The 24357-nt window shown below is 44.3% G+C and overlaps 1 long non-coding RNA gene across 2 annotated transcripts; it reads right to left on the bottom strand.

Moving 5' to 3' along the window:
• Positions 1-1740: 1740 nt before the first annotated feature.
• Positions 1741-23189, bottom strand: LOC140609205 (uncharacterized). 2 transcript variants are annotated; one of them, XR_012011139.1, is made up of 4 exons: positions 22810-23189; positions 9773-9986; positions 5107-5258; positions 1741-1982 (listed from the first exon to the last, which is right to left on the bottom strand). It is a non-coding gene; the product is annotated as an uncharacterized lncRNA (long non-coding RNA). The 2 variants fall into 2 exon arrangements; XR_012011138.1 differs by having other exon boundaries at positions 1741-5258; positions 22810-23187.
• Positions 23190-24357: the final 1168 nt, after the last annotated feature.

Genomic DNA, 24357 nt, shown 5'->3' with positions numbered 1-24357 from the left:
GGTGAAAATCCATTCATTCCATCATTCAACAACTTCAATTAGTCACATGTCACTTTTACTCAGATTGCTTTCTCAGTACCTGTTCCTTGACCATCAAATGTTATCCCAGCCCCTGCCCTTGACAGTTGAGGCTTTGCCCTCAACATTTCCCTGTACATGGGTCCAACCTGTTTTCTAGAGGCACCATCATCCCCATCATCATTTTGCCAATGTCCACATCTGAATCTGAGAGTCCTGGAAAATCCTTGTCCACTTTCTTCTCTTCCACTGTGCTGGTGTTCCTCCCACTTAGCCACAATCTGTTTCCCCATATCTGGTTTCCAATCACTGGGAAGGGAGAGCTGAGCCAAGGTCACAACATTGCAGGACCCTAAGTTCAGGTCTTGCTTCTGATAGAGGAGCAATTGTGCTCATTGCTCTTTTGGGCAGAGGTGAAGGTAGCTGAGCAGCAAATGATTAAATTTGGAAAACCTGCCAAGGATCCAGTGGCATAAAGCCAAGAGTTGGATTCAAACTGAGAGGTGGAGTAGGTGCCAGCTCAGCTGGTGTGGACAAATTTTGCAACCAACATTCAGAAAAGGGATCATTCAGGTTGGAGAAAACTGGCCGGCTACACACTGACACTTGGACTGAACCCCAAAAGATAAGTAGGGCCTAGAGTGGGGAGTGGGAAAGAAAGGAAGACAGATAGGTGAGAGCAACTGTATTAAGCAATGGATCTCAACTCTGTTTGCACTTTAGAATCACCTTGGAATAAATCTGAAGATGGTATAAAGATATTCAGGCCATACTCTCAAGAAACTTCAAAATTCCAATGGTCTCAGGTGAGGACCAGGCATTTGTAGTTTTTATTTTTTATTTTTTTATTTTTTTTTTCATTTTTTTTTTTCATTTGTAGTTTTTAAATGTTCACTTGTACTTTGTGATTTATTGGCAATTAATCGTGTTCCATGCTATCAGAAATTATTTTTAATTTGTAATTATCTCTAATATAGTTCAAGGGACTACACAGTAGTGGTTTAGAGGGAAGTCCTTTCTGCTGGAATCCTGTATCCCTGATCACTGACCCTCTGACCAGGACTAATATCCTGAACTTCCTAAATTTTTTGTTGTTTCTTTTGTAGAATGGTGATGATGAGAGTACTTACATCTCACATACCTGCTTTGTGGCTCACAGGAGATAATGCCTTCATGTGTTGAGTGCTAAAATGCTGGGCTCTGCTCATGTTCAATAGCTCTCGATGATTCTAATGTGTGACCAGGACTGAGGATCTCCAGCACAAAGTGATGGACAAAATGGGCTGTCTGGGGGACTCCCCAGACAACATACCCCCCTGGATATTGGGGAAGATCCATATAAGAGGAAGGAGGAGTTGAAAACTTTGGGGCTATATTATGGAACAGTGTAATGACAGGGTGAAATGTTGGGGCTTCATCCTGTTAAACACAACAGGACCCCAGGTTTTAGGGTTTAAGGATGGTGAGTGACATGATGAATGTGACACTTCAGGAATCTGGAGGTTATGCAGCCTTGCTTGGAGGGAGAGAGATGGAGTCAAGAGAACAGGCTGGGATCAAAGCAGGCCATGGAAATTACAAAAGAAGGGGTGAGTGTGAGGTGAAGCGCAAAGGAAGAATCAACAGGACTTAGGACCTTGTGGGCATAAGAGCTTAGAGGATTGAGGGAAGAAAAATATATTTAAGTTTTCAAGTCTAGCGAGACTAAAGAAATAACCCCCATGTTGGTTAGGATTATATTAAACTCTGAGTATTAGACACTCAAATCAACAATGGCTTAAACAAAATAGAAGTTTCTTTCTCTACTGGTTGTATGTCCAGAGATCTGCAATTCAAAACTGGGAAGGCAGCCCTATTCCACAAAGTTCTTGGAGATCCAGGGTTCTGACAATTCACTCATCTGCCATCTTGGGGTGTGGTCCTTATTCTCATGGTACCAGCTGGTGGCACTTGAGTTCCAGCATCTGTATGGAGAAAGGAATGAAAAACTGGCAAAAGGAAAGAGGCAGGGTCACTTGAGGAAGATTCCTTATAGCTGCCACTCATCATTTCCACTCATATTCCACTTCTAGAAATGAGTCTTGTGACCACACCTATTTGCAAGAGATGCTAAGAGTGTGATCTTTGTTTTCTAAGTGGCCTTTTCTAAGTACCCAGCTAAAAATTCCATGATATCGGCCATGGTAGAAGTAGATTCTGTTTCTATAAAAGAAGAGGGATTTAGATAGTGAGGGGAGAGCTAACAGTCTGTGCCATTGCCTCATTTCCTTAAATGGTGAAGTTGAAACATGGAGTCAGTTTAGGAAAGCATTTGTTTCTGAATATGCTGAGTTTGAAACAGGGGCAGTCGGGTCCAGGCCTAGGGGCTGTGGGAGGTAGAATTCTAAGATGGCCCCAGGATTTCTGACCCTCTGGTGTATACACCCTGTATAAACCTCTCCCTGTGGGTAGGATGTGTGAATATGGTGGGATGCAAGTCAAACTGTGGGAAGTTAGTGAGGAAATGGCTGATGAGCAAGGGGAGGTAGACATTAACAACGAAAGGCCTTAGCACAGCACACAAAACTCTCCATGAGTTGGCCATGATCTCACTCTCCAGACTCTTGTATCTCCAGACTCTTTTCCTTTTACATCCATTCAGAGGTTGACTCTCAGGCTTCTGATTCGAGAAACGGGGTGGACACAATAGAAAACACTGGAAACAATAGAAAAAGCACGGATTTGAGGAAGAAGACAAGGAGGTTGATTTTGATTGAGTTTGGGTATCTGTGAGAATACCAGGTGGAGAGACTGCAGAAACAGTTGAAATACTCAGAGGGATGGGAAGACATAAATGTCAATGGCCTTGAAGGATCATTTCCCTTTTTTGTAAATTAGCAGTTTGTTGGCTCAGCAGGTCTGAATCAGCTCACGGGAAGAATGGCTCAGCCCAGCACTGAGCTCTGAGATGCTACTTCCTTGACCACAGAGCTGCCACTGTCACAGGGCTGCGTGGATGTGTCTGTTCCCCTGTCTCTATAAATAGGTAGAGTTAAGGGAACAGAGTCCCTCTCAACCAAATGGTTCTAGTCTCATCTTTAGATGTCGCCATCAATATCTGTGAAACAGACTCTAGGAAAAAGACTAAAAAAGCTATCTTTATTTAGCCTGGAGAAGAGAGGGAGGGAGAACTGTGAATTTGCTAGGAATAAACGGGGCTGCTTTTATCTTTTTGTCCTCAAGGAGGCCGGAGGAGGTCGACTTGGGATACAGTTCCGCAGGGTTGATTCTCCAGGAGGTGGGGAGTCGGGGTTTTTGCACACACACCCTCCCCTGCCTCCGCCTACCAGGGGTCATTTGGCGATGTCTGGAGACATTTTTAGTTATCATGACAGGCAGAGGGTGGGCGGGCAGTGCTATTGGCACCTAGTGGGTAGAAGCTAAGGATGCTGCAATGCAGGGGTCAGCCCCCCAACAAAGAATTATGAAGCCCCAACTGTCAATAGTGCCAGATTGAGAGACCCTGAATTGGAGGAATTTTAATTACTTATTTCTTTTGAGGCAAAGAACAAATAGTCAATCCATGCGCCTTAAGGGAAAGGGTACTTTATTTTCATGTTTGTTGAAGGATCTAAGCGGTTGGGAACTGGGATTAGAACCGTGACAGCTGTCAGGAATCCATCTCTCTCAACCACCTCTTTGTTTCTAGTTGCCTGCTCCCGCCTCCTCTCACTGCTGTTTGGCCGAGCCTTTTAAAATTCCAGGAAAAGCAGTCTGATAGGCTTAGCCAGTCACCACTGCTCCAAGTCTCTGCATGCGGGCCACCTTCCGGAGCTCTGGCCAGCTTGTCCATGGAATAATACCGCTTGGGCAGCAGTCCACTTCCCCCTACCCCATTCAATTAGAGGCCACTCTTATAAGGAACAGTCTAGACATATTCCCTGGATAGGAGAGCTGAACCAAGGCAGTGTGAGTCAGAAGGGGCTCTTGGAATCAAATGCACCATGGCCAGCTTTTGTATTTAGTGGCCACTGTATGGGATGGTGCAGGTGCTGAACATTTCCATCATTGCAGAAAGTTCTATTGAACAACACTGCTCCAAGGAAAATTACTGACTGAACCAGAGGGATCGGATATAAATGGAAAATACATTTTAGGGTCAGCCCTAAAGAGAAATCGGAGTTGTCTTTTACTGATCTGCAGTCATTAGTGCTAGGTATGTGTGAAATACTGTGAGCAACTGTGCCTGTTCCCGAGTTTATGCCTTGGTGTGGAATGTCACCCAGGGATTATATGCTCCTGCTCACTGAAGCGAGGGCTTGGAGAATAATTTTACCTGAGGAGGATTGCTGTGACTTACCCATTTGGAAGGGTGCTATAAATGTGTAAGAGTAAAGAATAGTTGAAGAGCTCTGTATAGTGCATAATAAGCTTTTCAAACACCATGACAATAGATGACACACAGAAATTTACAGCTCAGGTGAACAAATGAGTGTGACCAGTTGCTAGGCTGACTGGCATGCCCATGGGGGCCTCTGAGGCCTTTCTTCCTTAGCTTCTATCTTTCTTGCCCTCCCTTATCCTTCCCTGGTCTTATTTTTCCTCTAAAGAGAACAAATTTTCTTCACCCTGTGTGGTTGTCATTACTGCTGTTCATCAAATATTCCCAACCCTCTGCCTTCCAGGCACAGGATAGGATTGCTCTCTCGTCCCTCGTGACTGGGAGCTGAGCCCATGTGACTAGTTCTGGCTAGTGGCTGCAAATGCTCTGTACTTCTCCATCAGAACTTAAGGTCCCTTTCTGGCACAGCAACCAGCAACGTTCAAGTTGGCAGCTGTTCTGCCATTGTGGGTTCCTGGGTGACCACCATGTTCAATGGGCTCTGTCAATCCTTGATGGAAATGTAATGTGAGCAGGAAATTAAGCTGTGTTGTTTTCAGACACTGAGATTTGGGGATTGTTGTTTTACTGGGGCATAATCTAACCAATTTACCCCATGCCCTGTACCTTTCACATATTCATACCCCCAGCTGTCTGCAGCATTGCAATTGGCCATGTCCATTGGCTGGGGTTGTTTCCTGTTACTCAGAAAAAGAAATGGGGGGCACCTGGGTGGCTCAGTCGGTTGAGTGTCAGCCTTCAGCTCAGGTCATGATCCCAGGGTCCTGGGATTAAGTCCTCATTAGGCTCCCTTCTCAGCAGGGAGTCTGCTTCTCCCTTTCCTTCTGCCACTCCCCTTGCTTGCAGTCTCTTGCTCTCTCTGTCAAATGAATAAATAAAATCATGTAAAAAAAAAAAAAAAGAAAGAAAGAAAGAAAAGAAAAGAAAAAGAAGTGAGTTGAAACTTTCTATATTTGTACCAGTCACCAAACTTGAATGTTTATATGATTAATCTTTTTTTACGGATTGGGGTTCTTGATAGTAGAAGAAAGAGCCTTTTCACCTGCTGAGAAGGGGAGACATTTCTTCCTTAAACTGGTTAAGTACCTGCTGTCTCCTTGGTTTTTTGCAGAATGACCTTAAGGCTGACAACTTCCTCGGGAAAGGAACTGATGGCGGTTAGTAACAGCAGTGGGCGCAAGAGGAGAAAAAAATACTAGGGAGGAGTTGATGGGAATATGTCCCCTAGGACAGAAGTAACCCTGTTAGGGAAATGGACACATAGCTCCTGGGCCAATAAAGGCCTCATGTTCATTCATTCATTCATTCATTCATTAGCAAACAATCCTTGAGCATCTAATATATGCTCTGCCCAGGTGGAGCTTATGTCCGGGTGGGGGTGACAGAGGATGCATAAGTAGACAGACAAAAGTGCAATGGAGGAGTTGAGGAGGGAATGAGATGGAGGGACAGGGGCAGATATGGTCAAGGAAGGCCTCTCAGAAGAGGTGACATAAGAGTGGAGACTTGGAGGGACACCTGGGTGGCTCAGCGGTTGAGGGCAAGATCCTCAGACGAGATTAAGTCCTGCATCGGACTTCCTGCAGGGAGCCTGCTTCTTCTTCTCCCTGTGTCTCTGCCTCTCTCTCTGTATCTGTCATGAATAAATAAATAAAATCTTAAAAAAAAAAGAGTGGAAACCTGGAGAAAATGGAGCCAGTTACACAGAACAGAAGAGCATCACAAGAGAGAAACAGCATTCCTGAGGAGGAAAGGTTAGCATACACAATGAATGAGGGGAGGGGACCCAAAGTCAGTAGACGTAAGTGCGGTGGTGCTGGTGTGGTCGGAGGACAGGGGATGAGTCAGAGAGGCAGGGGGGCACCTCTGGGACTTTGGGTCTCCCTCTGGGGGGAGGAGGAAGCCCTCGGAGGAGATTGGGGAGGGGATGATGACCCTGGTAGTTAGTATGATCACTGTACCAGCTCTTCAGCTCTGCGGAAGCAGCCATGGGCAATACATAAACAAATGAGCATGACTGTATTCCTATAAAATTTATGTATGGACAATAAAATCTGAATCTCATATTCCCATGTATCACAAAATATTATTCTTTGGAATTTTTTTCCAACCATTTAATAACATGAAAATCATTTTTAGCTCATGGACCAGATTTGGCTTTCTGGCTGCAGCTGGTCAACCCCCCAACTTGGATCACTCGGGCTGAAGGACAAATGAAGCAAAGAAACTAGTTAGAGGGCCCCTGGCTGGCTCAGTCAGTATGGCATGCGACTCTTGATCTTGGAGTTGTGAGTTCGAGTCCCATGTTGGGGGTAGAGTTTAAAAACAAAACCAGAAACTGTTTAGGAGGCTTTTGCAAAATAATCCATCAGGAGGTGATGAGGCTTGACTCCCGTGGTTACGGTGGAGGTGATGAGAAGGTATTGGGGTCTAGGACATGTTGATTTACAAGATGCAGAGGTGAAAGCAGGACACGAGTCAACGATGACTTGGTGGTAGCTCCATTCACTGAGAGACCCCTGGGCTGGAGCAAGCAGGAGTTGTCCTGGGCCAGAAACCGAAACTTTGAGTTTGTTTTTGTCTTGATTGACTTAGCCAGACATGAGCCCAGGGAGCAGTGCATTCCAAACCTGGATTTTTTCCAGAGCCTGTTGCCTACCTGCTGTATAACCTTGGGCAAATCCCTTCTGTTCAATCTTTTGCTGCTCTCAATATGGAGATAATACCTCCTGCCCATCCCTGTCTAGGTCATAGTGGATTTCAGCTGAGATTTCACTTGAACTCGAGTCAGCACTCAGCACACCCTTCCTAGCCAAATCCAACTCTAAATGAATTGATGGGTGATTCTTTAGATTTGGGGGAAAATGGAGAAGCTGCAATCAGTCACCACACAACTGATAACCCCCTGTAATCTTCTCTGTTCTTTCCACGAAGTGCCTCTCCTACTACAGCTGCCTCAGGAAAACAAAACACTCACTGTTTCCTCTTTCTATTCAACATTTCCAACACCAAATATGGGGGGCGGTTTACCCACAATGACCCATTCTCCAATTCTCTGGACACAACTGGATGTTCTAGAATTCAACTCTGACACTAACTGCCTGAGGGTTCAGTCCTACCGGATTGCTTTCACTTCAGACACCAATTGCCAAGTAGTAGGTCCCAGGTTACTTCCACTTCTGTCCAACTTGGCTACAAATCAGGGGTTCCCATAATCCTCTCCTCATGTTTGATACTTTGTTTTGCCATTTTAGGATGCAGGGAAGCACTTGCTTATGTTTGCTGGTTTGTTAACAAAGGAAATGATAAGGGATACATACATATGAACAGCCAGAAGAAGAGGTCCACAGGGCATGGCGCAGAAGGGTCCCAAATGTAGGAGCTTCTGTTCCCATGGAGTTGTAGTATGTCACCCTCCCAGCACGGGGATGCCTTCATCGACCTGGAAGCTCTCTGAACCCCATACCTCAGGGATTTTGTGGAGGCCTTATCATGTAGTAAGATCAAAGATTAACTTCATCTCCCATGCTTCTCCCTTCTTCGGAGAATAGAGGGTGGGTGGAGAGTTCTAAGCTCATGATTATGGCTTAGTTTTTCTTATGGCCAGCCTTTACCCACAAGCCACCAAGAGTCTCCTCATTAGAATAAAAACGCTCTGGGTCAAAGACCAAATGTTAGAACAAAAGATACTCATAGCATCCCTATCTCTTAGGAAATTACAAAGGTTATAGGAGCTCTGTGCCAGGAACTAGGACAGAGATCATATATATCTTATTTTGTCACACTGGGTCTTGCCCTTCCCTCCACCCTTCTTAATCTCTCACATCATGCACTCAAAACCCCTGACTGGAGATGTGGAGGAAGGGGATCCTTGTGGGGTTAGGACTGCTCTGTATCTTAACTGTGGTGATGGAGGGATCCCTGGGTGGCTCAGTGGTTTGGCGCCTGCCTTTGGCCCAGGGCGCGATCCTGGAGACCCGGGATCGAATCCCAGGTCGGGCTCCCGGTGCATGGAGCCTGCTTCTCCCTCTGCCTATGTCTCTGCCTCTCTCTCTCTCTCTGTGTGACTATCATAAATCAATAAAAATTAAAAAAAAAAAAGAATCTGACTCTTGACTTTGGCTCAGATCATGATCTCAGGGTTGTGAGATCGAGCCCCAAGTTGGGCTCTCCACTGGGCATAGAGCCTGCTTCAAATTCTCTCTCTCCCTCTGCCTCTGCTCCTCCCCCACCCCACCCTGGCTCGAGGTTCTCTCTCCCTCTCTCTGTCTCTTGGCTTGTCAGTCCCACTCAACAAGTTAGAAGCTGACCTAACCTTGTGAGTGAGCAAAATCCCCTCACTGGGTTCATCAAACAATTCCCTCTACTTTTACCTATGTCTGACATTTTTCATTAAATAAAGGTCAACAAATCTATCCCCCCAACCAGCCAAACTCAATCATCTATTTATCAAAGTTGAGAAACTTTAATCTACTTCACCATAGAAATAAGAAAATTCTCTAAACACTATGCCAGGTAAAGAATTGTATTATGGTAAAAACAACATGTGCTAAGCACCTATTCTGCACCAGCCCCTACATTTGAAAGTTAGAGATTCAGGGATGAGTGCAAGAACCCAGGCCATGGGGTGCTCAGATGGGTAGGAGGAGGGAAGTGGAGATGGTGTGGGCTGAAGGAGTTCTTCAGATGATTTGAATATGGGACCTGTGTCCTGTTCCCTCTTTCCACAATTAATAATCACCCATCTATCCCAAGAGGATGAATTTGTGTGCTTTGGGCTTAAGGGCCCCTCCATGCTCAGCTGCAGTCTAAAAGCCCAGGGCATGGGGGATCCCTGGGTGGCTCAGTGGTTTGGCGCCTGCCTTTGGCCCAGGGCATGATCCTGGAGACCCGGGATCGAGTCCCATGTCGGGCTCCCAGTGCATGGAGCCTGCTTCTCCCTCTGCCTATGTCTCTGCCTCTCTCTCTCTATGTCTATCATAAATAAATAAATAAACAAACAAACAAACAAACAAATAAATAAATAAATATCTTTTAAAAAATAAAAAAATAAAAAAATAAAAGCCCAGGGCTTCATAAGGGAAAGAATGATAATCAAAATTGCTATAATATAATCATATCATCTACTCCTGATATGGCGTCCTGGGACTCTAGCTCCACAAGACACTTAACATGTATTCCTTGAACATGAGCCCCACCGTGCAGGAAGTTAAGGGAACCGTGTGCAGTCCTCTAGTGTAAAACCCTCCTCAGAAACCCACAAGGTGCAGTAGAATTTAAAGACTCAGGCAAATCCCTCAATAAGCCTGTTTAACTTTGTTTAAATCAGCAATTCTTCAATTTATTGGACACCTATCACTATCACTTGCTTACCTGGTGTTTGGAGAAAGGCACTTTGGCTATGCTGGTGAGCTCTTGCTACCTGTCTGCCAGGTGTTGCATGGTTTCCATTCCTTTTGCTGCAGGTGTGAGAGCTCCGGCTGTCTTCCCTTTGCCTACCCTTTCTTTGCTGCTCTGGAAGGGTAGGGGGCTTCTGTCTTCCCAGAGGGGCAGAGAGTGCTAGGCTGCTGAGCCATCAGGTGGTATTCTGAAATAAAAGAGGAGGGAGAAGGAGTTTCCTAAGAAGAGGAGGAGCCTTACCTGAAAAGAGCACAGGGGGTAGACTTGGCCAAAACCCACTGCAAGGAGGGTTATTTGAAACCTTGGCACCCAGTGGAAGCTGAGTCATTGCCTGGGAGCACCCCCTCCTCCATTCTAACAGTTACTGCCACCTTGCACACCCAGGCATCCCATCACTGCCCTTTCTGCCAGCGTTCACCCTGGATGTCATTGTTCATGCTCTCACCCCTAAGAAATAATCTCTGTAAAACATCTTGGCATTTGTGCTTTTCCTTCTTACATTTTATGTCTATACCTTTAAAAAGTATATAAATAACATATGAATATAGTGTCCTTTACCAAGAAAATGGAGACATAATGAATAAAGCTAACATCTCCTCAGACTTCCACAACCACCAGGAGAAACACTATTATGAATTTGATGAGTTCCTTCCAATTGTTTAAAATGCATTTTATGTACATAATTGTGTTCACAGAAAATATGTAACTGTTCTGCAGTTTTATTTACATAAACCAAGTTTTGCTATACATATCATCTGGGGCTTTATTTTTTTCTTTTTCACTGAACACTGTCTTTTGAGATCTACTCAAAGTGATACATATTGATCTAATTTTTTTTTTTTACCATAGGAGAAATTTTTATAACTTAAAGAAAATCTTTTAAAGTACAAAACAGGGATCCCTGGGTGGCTCAGCAGTTTGGGGCCTGCCTTTGGCCCAGGGCGCGATCCTGGAGTCCCGGGATCGAGTCCCACATCGGGCTCCGGGCATGGAGCCTGCTTCTCCCTCTGCCTGTGTCTCTGCCTCTCTCTCTCTCTCTCTATGTCTATGTCTATCATAAATGAATAAATAAATCTTAAAAAAAAAGTACAAAACAAAACCTAGATGCCATAAAAGAAAAGATTGAGAGGGGCACCTGGCTGGCTTAGTGGAGAGAGCATGACTCTCGATCTTGGGGTTGTGAGTTCAAGCCCCACTTTGGGCATAGAGATTACTTAATTAAAAAAAAAAAGATTGATAGATTTAGCTATGTAGAAACAAAAACTAGTCTGTAAGGCAAAAGCCACCATAAGAAGAGTCAGATGACTAACGATGATTACTTACATGTGCATTTACATTTCATATCATGGGAAAATGGATAATTTCCCTCTTGTTAGTTTTACTGAGAAGTTGACAAATAAAATTATAAGATATTTAAATTGAACATTGTGATGATTTGATATATGTATACATCATGAAAGGATGCCTCCATCTAGTTGATTAACATATCCATCACCTTACACATCAAATTTTTTTTAAGATTTTATTTATTTATTCATGAGAGACATACAGAGAGAGACAGAGAGAGAGAGGCAGAGACACAGGCAGAGGGAGAAGCAGGCTCCACGCAGAGAGCCCGACATGGGACTCGATCCCAGGACTCCAGGATTACGCCCTGGGCTGAAGGCAGGTGCCAAACTGCTGAGCCACCCAGGGATCCCTAGATTTTATTTTTTAAATAATTCTCTACACCCAATGTGGGGCTCAAACTCACAACCTGGAGATCAAGAGTTGCTCTACCAACTGAACCAGCCAGGAGCCCCTACTTATCTTTTTTTTTTTTTTTTTTTTAATGAGAACATTTAAGTTCTCTCTTAGCAAATTTCAGTTATACAATATGATAGTATCAACTGTAGTCACTATGTCACACATTAAATCCTAGACCTTATTCATCTTATGGCTGTAAGTTTGTATTCTTTTACCAACTTCTCACTATTTTTCCTATTCCCAGCCCTTGGCAACCACTTTTCTACTCTGTTTGTATGAGTTTGACTCTTCTTGTTTGTTTGTTAGATTCCACATATAAGTGGCACCATGCAGTATTTGTCTTTCTGTCTGGCTTATTGCATTTTGCATAATGTCCTCAAAGTCCATCTATGTTGCTGCAAACGGCTGGAAATGGCTGGATAATATTCCATTGCATATATGTGTGTATACACACACACACACACACACACACATATATCATATCTTTTTTATCCATTCACATTTTGGGGAGCACATAGGTTATTTTCATATCTTGGCTATTATGAACAATGCTGCAATGAACTTGAGAGTGTAAATATCTTTGATATCCTGTTTTCATTTCCTTTGAATATAAATCCAGAAGTATGGTTGCTGGATCATATCGTGGTTCTACTTTTAATTTTTTCGAAAACCTCCATACTGTTTTTCCGTAGTGGCTGCACCAGTTTGCATTCCCACCAACAGTGCACACCACATGCTCACCAACACTTATCTGTTGTCTTTTTTATGACAGCCATTCTAATAGGTGTGAGAAGTCATATCTCATTGCAGTTTTTATTAGCATTTCCTTGATGTTCAGCACCTTTTCATATACTTGTTGGCCATCTGTATGTCTTCTTTGGAAAAATGTTTATTTAGTTCCTCTGCCCATTTTTAAAAAAGAGATCTTATTTGTTTACTTGAGAGAAAGAGAGAGAGGTACGCGCCCATACTCTCTATTGGGTTGTATGAATTCTTTATAACTTTTGGATATTAACCTCTTATCAGATATATGATTTACAAATATTTTTTCCTACTCTATAAGTTGCTTTTTGTTGATGGTTTCCTTTGCTGTGCAGAAGATTTTCAAGATTTCAAGGGACATTGGGATGTTGCCACACTGAAGGTCCTTGCGTGGGTCTCCCTGCACATGGGTTTGAATGAACGGCAGTGGAGCTACCGCTGGATTGCCAACAAAACCAATGATCAGACTTATACCTAGGCCAGTGCTATGCAAGGGTGCTATTTCCCTACTTCAGTGACAACCCTTGAAATGGTCAAACGTTAAAATTTTTACTTAGCCTCCACATAGTTTTCAAGAGAAAACAAAATGAAGCAAAAACAAACCCACATCTGCAAGGAGAAATCTAAATCCCATCCTCCCTCTCCGTCTCGCCACATCCCTCCCCCAGCCACCCACCACCTCTTACTGCCACCACTGCCAAAGCCACCAACAGGGCTTGCCCCTCGACTCCCTCCCCACAACAGCTATGGAGTGCTCTTTTTATTTCAAAAATAAATATTTCAAAAACCGAGACAAGTAAAGAGAATACTATAATAAAGCACCCATACTCCCACTTTATCAAACACTCAGCTTTATCAATTTTTAACATTTTTTGTATTTACTTCCCGTGCATGTTTTTATACTTTTCCTACAAATTTATGTGGTAACCATAACCATAAACAATATATAGTCTAGTTTTGCATATTTTGGAACTTTTTATAAATGGCATTAGACACCATGCATTTTTCTGTTACTTACTTGATTTAGATCCTCTGGCTTCAGAGGCATCTACATTGATATATGTAGCTCTTGTTCACTTACTGTTAATAGCGGCCTTGTATTTTGTTATCCACTCTCTTGTGATCTCAGTTTTTCATTATTAAACAGTGCTGGGATGAGCATTCCTGTTTATAGTCTCTTTATTCATATGCATGGTGATTTCTCCAAGGAATCTGTCCAGGAGTGGGATTGGTGGGAGTAAGGACATACCCCTCCAGCTCTACTGGATTTTCCCAAATTGCTTTTGAAAGTGGTTATACCAGTTTACACCCATAAAACTGTAAGTGTGTATTAATACGAAATGTCTACTGACAATGGCTTGATGTATATTTAATGTGCAATTGCTGATGACTTGATGTTGAGCAGTTTTTCAGATTGGCTTATTGACCATTTGAAGTGCCTATGTGCACCATTTGTCATTTTTTTAGTGTGTCTTTCTAAAAAAATTGACTTGGAGGACTTTTTAATACATTCTAGATGCTAACTCATTGCTGGTTATTTGCATTGCAAAAAGTCTCTCCAGTCTGTGTTTTGTGGTTAACTGCGTTCATAGTATCTTTTGTTGTACAAAACCTCTTAATTTTAATGAGGTCAAATTTATCGGTCATTTTCTGTAATTGGGAGGTTTTGTGTCTTGTTTAAGATACCTTCTCTTCCCAATCCGAAATCACAAAGATATTCTACTCTGGTTTCTTCCAAGAATTACAAAGTTTCGCTTTTCACATTGAAGTCTTTACTCTAGAAAGAATTTTTGTCTGGTATCTATGATGATTGATTATCCAATAAAGATAATAATTTGTCCCAGCATATAAAATAGTCCTTCTTTTCCCTACTAATATAATCAGCCTCTCTCATATATCAGGTTTCCGAATATGAGTGAGTTTATTATCTGAACTGTAGTCTGTTTGCATTCATGAGGCTACTTTTCTGTCCCTGGGCTAATACCACACTGTCTTAGTTAGTACGACTTTATAATAAATCTTCATATCTTGTATGGAAAGTTTCCCCCTCCCCGTCTCCACCCCTTTCACAATTATCTTCGCTTTCCATTTAAAAAAATTTTTTTGGCCTTCCATATTAATATTAGAATAAGCTTGTCAAGTTCCACAAAAAGATTTCACATGAATTTTCATTTGTACTGTATAGGATTTATACACTAAACTCAGAAGAGCTGACACTTTTACGAGAGTATCTTCCAACCCATGAATATCGCCCATGAGCATTTAAAAATCTCCATTTATTCAGATCTTCTTTTATGTTCTTCAATAATATTTTGTGATTTTTCTCCATAAAGATCTTGCATATATTTTGTTAGAGTTATTCCAAAGTGTCCTAAAGTTTATTGTAATTGTGAATGACCTTTTTTCTGTCATATTTTCTAATTGGTTATTACTTATGTATAGAAATATTATGCATTTTTATGTCAAACTCTTTCAGCAATTTGCTGAGTTCTCTTCATTAGTTTGATTCTTTTTCTGAATATTTTCATGGTAAATAATTCCTAGGACTTTCACTTCTGGGAAGTAGCAGTCTAGATACCCTGACAAGTCTTGTTGCTACCATCAGGTCTATCCTGCAGGAGTTTAAGTAAAATCTCCAGGGGACCACATGAGCTGAAACCAAAGTGTAAGGTTACAAGCATAGAGGAGAGATGGAATCGTCCTGAGTGCACATGCCCATGCTTGTAAGAGGTGCAAGAAAAACTTTTGGCCAGCAGGCAGGCAACCTAAACTCAAACTCCTGCAATAAACTGGGACCCTCAAAGGTAGCTAAGATGACACCAGCCCTGATTCAGTACACCCTTAGACATCTAGAAAAAGCAAACACAAACCTTCTCTGGAGAAATTTATCCTCAATTAGGGCCCAAAGATTTCCACAGATTAATATTTATCAATGTGAACTCAAAGAGTAAAAAATCTCCAGGGGTGACTGGCTTGCTTGATTAGTGGAGCATGCAACTGTTGATCTCAAGATTGTAAGTTTGAGCCTCATGCTGGGTGTAAAGATTACTTTAAAATATTTTTTAAAAAATCTCCATAGAAAGCAAATTCCCATGGGTGAGAGGAGAAACAACCAACAAGAGGGTTAAATCCCTCAGGATATTGGATACTGGAGTCATTAGACAGAGGGATAGAGTAACTACATAGGAAATATAAAGAAATGAGAGACGAAATCACAAAAATGGGCCAGCAATGAAAGATTATCAAAAGTGGGGGGAACTGACCATTCCTGACATGCATGTAGTGCTTTGAGAAATGAAAAATATAATTTTAAAATAAAAAAATTCAGGATTGGGGATGCCTGGGTGGCTCAGAGGTTGAGCATCTGCCTTCGGCTCAGGGTGTGATCCCTGGGGTCCTGGGATGGAATCCCACTTCAGGCTCCTCTCAGGGAACCTGTTTCTCCCTCTGCCTATGTCTCTGCCTCTCTCTGTGTCTCTCATGAATAAATAAATAAAATCTATTAAAAAAATTTCAGGGCTGACTAGCAGATTGGATTCAGTTGGAGACTTAGCTGAGAGATTAGTGAACTGGAAGATCAATACAAGGAATTACAAATAATTTAGTCCAGACAAGGACATAGAAACTATAAAAGAAGTTAAGAGATATAAGATAATCTGGTATATGTTTGACAAGAGTCCAAGAGGGGAAAATAGAGAATTGAAGAGATTATAATTGAGAATTTCCCAAAACTGATGAAATAAATCAATCTTCATTTATCCCAAGCAGGATGTATTATGAAGAAAAATCCACCCCCAATGTGGTGGATAGAACATCCACAATTCTTGGACACTCCTCTCTTCAAAATGGGAGCCTAATTCCCTGTTCCTTGAATATGAGTTTCATTTAATGACTTCTACATCTCTTTGTTTTTCTTCTCTATTTTCCATTTCTTTTTTTCCTTTATTTTCAGGGGAGGTGGGGTGCAGAGAGAGAACTTAAGCAGGCTCCATACCCAGCACAGAGCCTGACTCAGGACTCAATCTTACAACCCTGAGATCACAACCTGAACCGAAATCCAGAGTCAGACACTTAACCGACTAAGCCACCCAGGTGCCCTTCATCTCCCATTTCTTCGTCCTTTCCTTCTTCCTTCTTGAAGATTTCCTCAATCAGACCTTCCAAATCACTCCTCAGCCTGTAATTACCCTATCCTGTTATCGCAACACTTCTATTTTCCATTTCTAATATTCTATTTTAACTATTACATTTTTCATATCCAGGGCTGTGTTTCTGCTTGGTTCCTTTTTAATGTTTTCTTATTTTGTTTCATGTTACTAATATCTTCCTTTATCTTTCTCTGCTTATGAGGCTAATTAGAACATTTGGCCCATCTGTTCTAATATTTATGCTTCTGATGGAATCTGAAATCCAATATGTTGTTTTTCTTTTGAAATATTTGTGCTCCTCAGTGTTCATTTTCCCCTGGGGCTCTGGCTACCCTGTCAGGCAATGAGGACACCCGGACTTCTGTGCTTGTCAGCCCCCATTAGCTCTGTGGACAGGGGGGTGGGGCAGATGAGATCTGGGGTGGAAAGCCCCAGACATCAGAAAACCTCAGTGTGCACCCCACAAAACAACTTCTTGTATCAGACACACACACACACTCCCCCCAAGGATTGGGAGGTGATACTTAGATCATCATTTAGCAGACCTGGGGGTATGCAGAGTGAAGGGTGGGGAAGAGACTATCCAGGGATAATCAGTCTCTATTTTCCTCAGCTGCTCACAGGTAGAGGGCTTCTAGTTCACTCCCACTGACCCCTGGGCCAGAAGTCTGAGTGCACAGAACAGGTACTATTTCTCCCCAAGTGATGGCAGAGGAGACAAAAGAGAGGAACCCCAACAGTTCCCAGGGGGTCCTCAGAGCCTTCTTGGTGTTCTCCTCATACAGCTTCTTGGGCACTGATCTCTATGGAAGGAGCCAGAAGTTGTGCTTGTTCAGCACCTTGGTCAGAAACGGAACTGCATCCTTTTCTCATTTCATGGATGCAAAACCTCTTTTGCCTCCGAGGGTATTTATGATAGCTCTGTTATTTTTTTCCTTCTGATTTCCTAGTCTGTTTCTGCTGGCTTGCCTTGTAATGTCGTTTTGGCCTCTGTCTTTCATGTTGGAGGCTTTCTTCAGATGCTGATGATCCTTGCTTGTGTGTTTATGACCAAGAGCCAGAGCCATGGAGCTGTTTGGAAGCTCTGAGCCCTTGGGAGTATGGGAGGTGGTGGTGTCAACTCTGAGCTTCTTTGTAGAGTCTTCTGATGGACCGTTTGGTGTTGGCCTCATCTTGCCCCCTTTTTAGGTCTTTCGTGTTGGGAATCTAGTAGGGAAGAAGGCAAGGCAGTCTCTGCATTCATAAAGCATGCGTTAACTAAATTCCTTCTTTCTTGGATACAGTCTTCATACCCTCATAACTTGATTTTCTCCATCCCAAAAGTCATCCCTCAGACTTCTGCCAGTGTGGGAATGGGCATTGCTCAGCAGCTGGAGCAGGAGGGAGGCTGAGATCTAGGGTCCAACTGGTTCCTGAACAGCTTTCTGCCACTTATCCCTGTGTACCCCCACCCATTACGCCCAGTCTCAGCAGTGTAGGGGCTGCCAGCTTCTGAGTCCTTTGAGGAAGCTAGGGGTTTGCAGAGCTGGTACCCCGCTAACCAGTCAGTGTGCAGTATGGCCTCCTTGGACCTGCTGAGTCAGCAACTTCTCATCCATCCCTGTTTTTCATTGTCTTGTTAGTTTGAATTTCACCCCTTTTTAAAACACAAAAACTTTCTTTTTAAAGCTGGCAGTTAGGGGGCACCTGGGTGGCTCAGTGGTTGAGCGTCTGCCTTCAGCTCGGGTCATGATCCCGGGGTCCTGGCACCAACTCTCACGCTGGGCTCCCTGCATGGAGCCTGCTTCTCCCTCTGCCTGTCTCTGCCTCTCTCTGTGTCTCTCATGAATGAACAAATAAAATCTTTAAAAGAATAAAAATACAGCTAGCAGTTAATTGCTTATTGCATCCCACATCTTCCTTTGGGTTCATTTTTCTTCTGGCTGAATTATTCTTTCTTGTGGTCAACATCCCGAGGGAGGTAAATTCTCTTTCTATGTCAGAAAATGTCTCCGTTTTGTCTTTGTTCCTGCATGACAATCTAGCTGCATATAAACTCAGAGCTTTAAATATATTACTCCATTGTCTTCTGGCAGATATTGTTGCTAATGGGAAGTTGGCTGAGAGTCTAATGGATGGGCCTTTATTTTATCTGAATGTTCGTGCCCCCTAAAATTTAGATGTTGAAATTCCAACCCTCCAAGGGGATGGCATTTGGAGGTGGGGCCTTTGGAAGGAGCTTAAGTCATGAAGGTGGAGCCCTCATAAGTGGAATTAGTTCCCCTACATAAGAGAATCTAGAGGGATCCCTTGTCCCTACCACCATGTGAGGATATGGCAAGAAGTCTGAGACCCAGAAGAGCACCCTCACCCTACCACGTTGGCATGCAATCTCAGGCCTCCAACCCCAGAATTGTGAGAACTAGACTTCTGTCCTTTGTAATCCACCCAGTTTGTGCTGCTGTGTCATAGCAACCCAAATGGACTAAGTCAGTAGTGTTTCTGAAATCTCATTATTCTCTATACTCTGCAGTTTAGTACCATGTGTCTAGGTGCACACTTATTTTTCTTGACCCTGCTTGGCACCTGGAGTGCACTGATCATCAAAGAATTCGTGTCCTCTTCAATCCAGGAAATACTCGGTTTTATCTTTCCAAATGTTACTTCTCCCTTCTCATCTTCTGAGATGCCTATTTTCATATATTGGAGGTTCTTTCAAGCATTCATGAGTCTTAATTAGCCCTTATTTGAATCTCTTCACCTCACACTGCATTCTAGGCTATTTTGTTTTGTTTTTTGTTTTTTTGGGTTTTTTTTAGATTTTTATTTATTTTATTTTATTTATTCATAGAGACACACAGAGAGAGAGAGAGAGAGAGGCAGAGAGGCAGAGACACAGGCAGAGGGAGAAGCAGGCTCCATGCAGGGAGCCAGAAGTGGGTCTCGATCCAGGGTCTCCAGGATCACGCCCTGGGCTACAGGCGGCGCTAAACCGCTGCGCCACCGGGGCTACCCTCTAGGTTATTTTGTACTATCTTCAGATTCACTAATATACTCTATGTTTCAATTGTGGAATGTGTACTTCACATTTTTTAATGGTTAATTTTTTCCCCTCATTTCCAAGAGTTTACCTCTTGGTTCATTTTCACCTATTTGAACATCCTGTTCTTTAAAAAAAAATTATTTAAAGATTTATTATTTATTTTAGAGAGAGAGCACAAATGGGAGGGGCAGAGGGAGAGGAAGAAAGAATCTTAAGCAGACTGTGCTCAGCACAGAGCTCATCACAGGGCTCAATCTCACAACCCAGAGATCGGGACCTGAGCAGAAACGAAGAGTCGGATGCCTTACTGACTGCAGCACCCAGGTAGCTCTAAAATTTTTTTATTTAATAGAAGATACTCTTTCTTGAGCCCCTAAACACATTTATTCAAAAGTATTTGTCAACCTATTCTATAAAATTAATGCGGTTCTCATGAGTTTGCCTTCTGATTGTAGATTTTGTTGTCTTTCTTAGCATTAGGATTCCTCTATGTCTTTTTTTTTTTTTTTCCTCTGTCTTCTAATTTTCAGTGGAAAGTTTCACTGGTTTGGTTTTTTTCCCCTCCCTCTCTTTGGCATTTTTTGTTGTAGTAGTCCCTACTTGGCACCCCAGGGACCCCAGTTCAGAACTAAATCTTTTAATAAGCCATCACCCATGCCTTTGTGGAGTTTAAATATATATTTTTTAAAGTAGGCTTCACACTTAGCATGGAGCCCAACAGGGGGGGCTCAGACTCACCACCGTGAGATCAAGACCTGAGCTGAGATCAAGAGTCAGATGCTCAACTGACTGAGCCACCCAGGTGCCCTTCTGAAGTTTAAATATTAATGGGGAAGGACAGACATTAAACAAATAAATCTAATCTACGTGTCAGGTAGTAATAAGTGCTATGGAAAAAATAAAGCAGGATAAGGAGACAAGGGTTGCAGAGGTAGGGGTTCATTTGAGCAGAGACCAGCATGCTCCTAGGATTCAGGCTGAAGCCAGCCGGCAAGGGTGCAGGAAAGCACGGGGCGGGGGTTCCTTTTGAAGGGGCCTGGCTGGCTCTCTGCCCCCACCCCCTGGTGCAGCCCTCTCCCACTGGTTGCTAAGCCTCTGATACCAATATTCAGACATTAGCTGAGAACCATGAGCACTCCTGAGCGCAGGGAGCCCAGAATTTACTTTAAAGTGAAGCAAGGAGTCAGCAGCAGAGCCTGGGTGAGATGAGGCGGGTGACAGGGGCGCAGCCCTCCTGGGGGTGGGTCTCCTGCTGGAACCATCTGCCTACAGAGCCCGGGAGCTGCTAGCAGGGCCAGACGGGATGGCCTATGAAGATTGAGGAGCCGCAGGGCTGCAGGCTGTGATCTGGCTGTGGCAGGAGGAAAAGCAGAAGGAAGGGGTCCTTCCTAGGACCTGGAGGTACAGGGAACCAAAGAGCCTTTGGGGGACAGGAGTGAGCAGTGGCTGTGAGAGTTTGGGCCCCGGTGGTGCTGCCTCCCGGGGAGCATGTACTGAGCCGGCACTGGGTGAATCAGCCACTGCCCTTGAAGGGCCTAGATGGGCTGAGGGTGAAAAAGCCACCTCCTCTACTACAAAGAAAAGGTGCCAGGGTGCCTGGGTGACGCAGTGGGTTAAGCGCCTGCCTTTGGCTGAGGTCACGATCATGGATCCTGGGATGGAGTCCCACGTGGGGCTCCCTGCTCAGGAGGGAGTCGGCTTCCCCCTCTCCCTCTGCTCCTCCACCCAGCACTGTGCTCTCTGCTCGCTTTCAAATAAATAAATAAATAAATAAACAAACAAACAATCTTTTTTAAAAAGGTGCCAGAGTGGCCCCAGCTGAGGTTAGCCAAGAGGGACAGTCCGCCTAAAAACACAGAGGCCGCTTTTAGGCAAACAGGCCTGTGTGGTAGAAGGCAGAAAGGGGCCGCGGCCACCCCCTGGCTGAATCCAGACAGGCCCATCGTGGGGCCCACCTCAGAATAGCCACAGGCCCAACTGACCAATGGGCTACGTACCATTAGGCACACTTAACGAAAAAGGGAAAATGCTATATGTCACCACACCTCCTTCTCTTCCCCCTTTAAAAACAGCCCCTACCCACTGCCTCAGGCAGACAGCCGCACCTCTGCTCCCTGTGGGGTGGACTCAATCAACTTCTATCTCCTTTGTTGTGCCTCAGGTGAATCCTTCCGTGGCCGCCCCATGGGCTTGACATGACAGTCGCCCCGCATTTGGGACAGACACCACATTTAGACACTAAGCTAAATGACTCATTTAATCCTCAGGCGACTCTTGTGGTAATGCCTTAAGTAATCCCATCTCTCAGTGTAACTGAGAGGAAAAAGAGGATTGGAAGATTAATGTTAAAAAGGAAAAACAAGCCCAAACTGGAGTCATATGCCCCCCACAACAGCAAACCAAGACTTACAGTTTCAATCTATTCCAGGAATAGTAATTATCTTATTTTTTATTTAAGTATATATACATATATTTTTTTATTAAGTAAATTCCACACCCAACGTGGGATTCGGACTTGCGACCCTGATTTCAAGAGTTCCCTGTTCCCCGGACTGTGGACTGAGCCAGCCAGGTGCTTCGAGGAATGTGATCTTTTAAAAGGCAATCTGGAAACACCTAGTTGGTTCAGTGGTTGAGCACCTGCCTTTAGCTCAGGGTGCGATCCTGGGGTTCTGGGATCAAGTCCCACAGAATAAATAAATAAAATAAATGAATAAATAAATAAAAATCTTTTTAAAAATAAAAATAAACTAAAAAGAAAAGTCAATCTGAAATTTTCTGATCAGCCCTAGTGAAGTCATGTGCATGATAAAAACCCTGCCCATCCCTTCTCCCCAAAAGGAAGACCCTGCCTGAAACAATCCTTTCTTTACTTTTTCCAATAACTTCTTCCTCTTCTTTTTAAAATGTATTCATGAGAGACTCAGAGACAGAGGCAGAGACACAGGCAGAGGGAGAAGCAGGCTCCATGCAGGGAGCCCGACGTGCGACGCGATTCCAGGTCTCCAGGATCAGGCCCTGGGCTGCAGGCGGCGCTAAACCGCGGAGCCACCCGGGCGTCCCTGGATTTTGTTTTCTTAACAGTAAATTCTTGCACGTCACCCAGCTGGTTAGCGGGGACTTGAACCCGGGTCTGCAGGACTACCAGCCCTGCGCTGCCATCCCAGCGGGCAGGGGCACCGGGGGAGCTGGTTAAAGAGGCCTGGTGGAGAAGAGATGGCCAAGGCTGGGAGGGCTGAGCATCCAGAAAGAGCCTGTGTCTGAGCCAGGGGTGGGGAAGGAGAGGCCCCCCTGGGTTTGAAGCCATTTGCCCTGCCCAGCCGCCAACTCACCTGCCCGCTGGCCCTGACACCCTCCGTGCCAACCGGCGCGGGGTACGGGGCTCCCCTGGGGCCTGAGTCCATCCCAGCGGCGGCTTTGAGGAGAGGCGCTAAGCGCCACCACCCATCCCATCCTTCAGGCACGTCGTCTCCAAACCGAGGGCACAAAGCTCCGAGGGAGCGCTGCTCTCTGCCCGAGGCTTCTTTTAATATGTAACCATCTGCGGATGTAATAGGGTGGGATAGAGGTTAAACCTCGAGTTTCTCCCCGTAACGGAGTTTACAATGCATTCATTCAATCAGCAAAAGCTTGTTAGTTGTCTGCTGGGCTCGGCAAGCAGAGCCGAGCTCCCGGGGGTGTGGGCAGCTGCGGCCGCTCCACCCCCGCGGCCCTCCCGCCGCCCCGCGTCCGCCTCGACCGCAGGCGCTGAGCTCGCGCGCCCCCTCGTGGGGCCTCCAGCCGCGGCGCCGTCCGGGGCGCTCACCCTGGGCCGGCCACCGAGGGGCCCTCCAAAGCCAGGGGAGGACGGCGCGGGCGGTGCCTGGCGGAGCCCTCGGTCCCCCTTGGTCCCCGAGGTCCGATTCGACGATCCAGACGCCTCGCCCTTCCTGGACGCTGGTGGCCAACCCCTACCTGCCTGCAAAAGGGCCCCTTCTTCCTCCTTCATGCTGGCTCCCAGCTCACCCTCTCTGGGGTTTCTGCTCCAGCAGAAAATGAGTGACTGAAGAACAATCGACTCTGAACCAGACTGAGGAAATTCTCTTAGTCAAACTCCTTCAAGGTCTTCACCAATTTTTCCTAAGCCTCACTTGAAAATTGCACTGAGCTTCCAGTTCTAGGCATCAGACACAACACTTACCTCTGCCCCACCTGGGCTCCGTTAATACGATGAAATGCCACTGAGAGAAATCAAACAAGACCTAAATACTTGGGGAGATATACTGCGTTCACAGATTGGAAGACAACATAGCGAAGATGTCAATTCTAAACAAATTGATCTATAGGTTATAGCAATTTCTATTAAACTCCCAGCAAGGTTTTTTGCAGAAAGAGACAAGCTTATTCTAAAGTTTATGTGGAAATGCACAAGCGCTCTAGGAGCTAAAAGAATTTTGAAAAAGAATAATACAGTGGGAGGAATCACCCTACCTGATATCAAGACTTAGTATATAGGTTAAAGTAATCAATACTATGTGATATCGTCAAAGGGATAGGCATAGAGATCAGAGGAACAGAATAGAGAACCCCCAAATAGAGCCAACACAAAGATGGTGGACTGGTTTTTTCCAGAAGTGCAAGATCAATTCAATGAAGAACATTGCCTTTTCAACAGATGGAATCTACTGGACATACATAGGCCAAGAAATGACCCTTGAGCTAGGTGGCTCACCTTATACCAAAAGTAACTCAAAATGAATCAAATGGTTAAATGTAACATGTAAAAACTATAAAACTTTTAGGAAAAACATAGGATATAACCGTCAGGATCTAGGGGTAAGCCAAAAAGTTCTTTGGCTTGACACCAAAAGGAGGATCCAGAAAAGGAACAATCGACAAAT

The sequence above is a fragment of the Canis lupus genome, chromosome 18, assembly GCF_048164855.1.
Source record: "Canis lupus baileyi chromosome 18, mCanLup2.hap1, whole genome shotgun sequence".
NCBI lineage: Eukaryota > Metazoa > Chordata > Mammalia > Carnivora > Canidae > Canis > Canis lupus.
The sequence above is the reverse complement of the archived record's forward strand: the minus strand, read 5'-3'. Positions and strand labels throughout refer to the sequence as shown.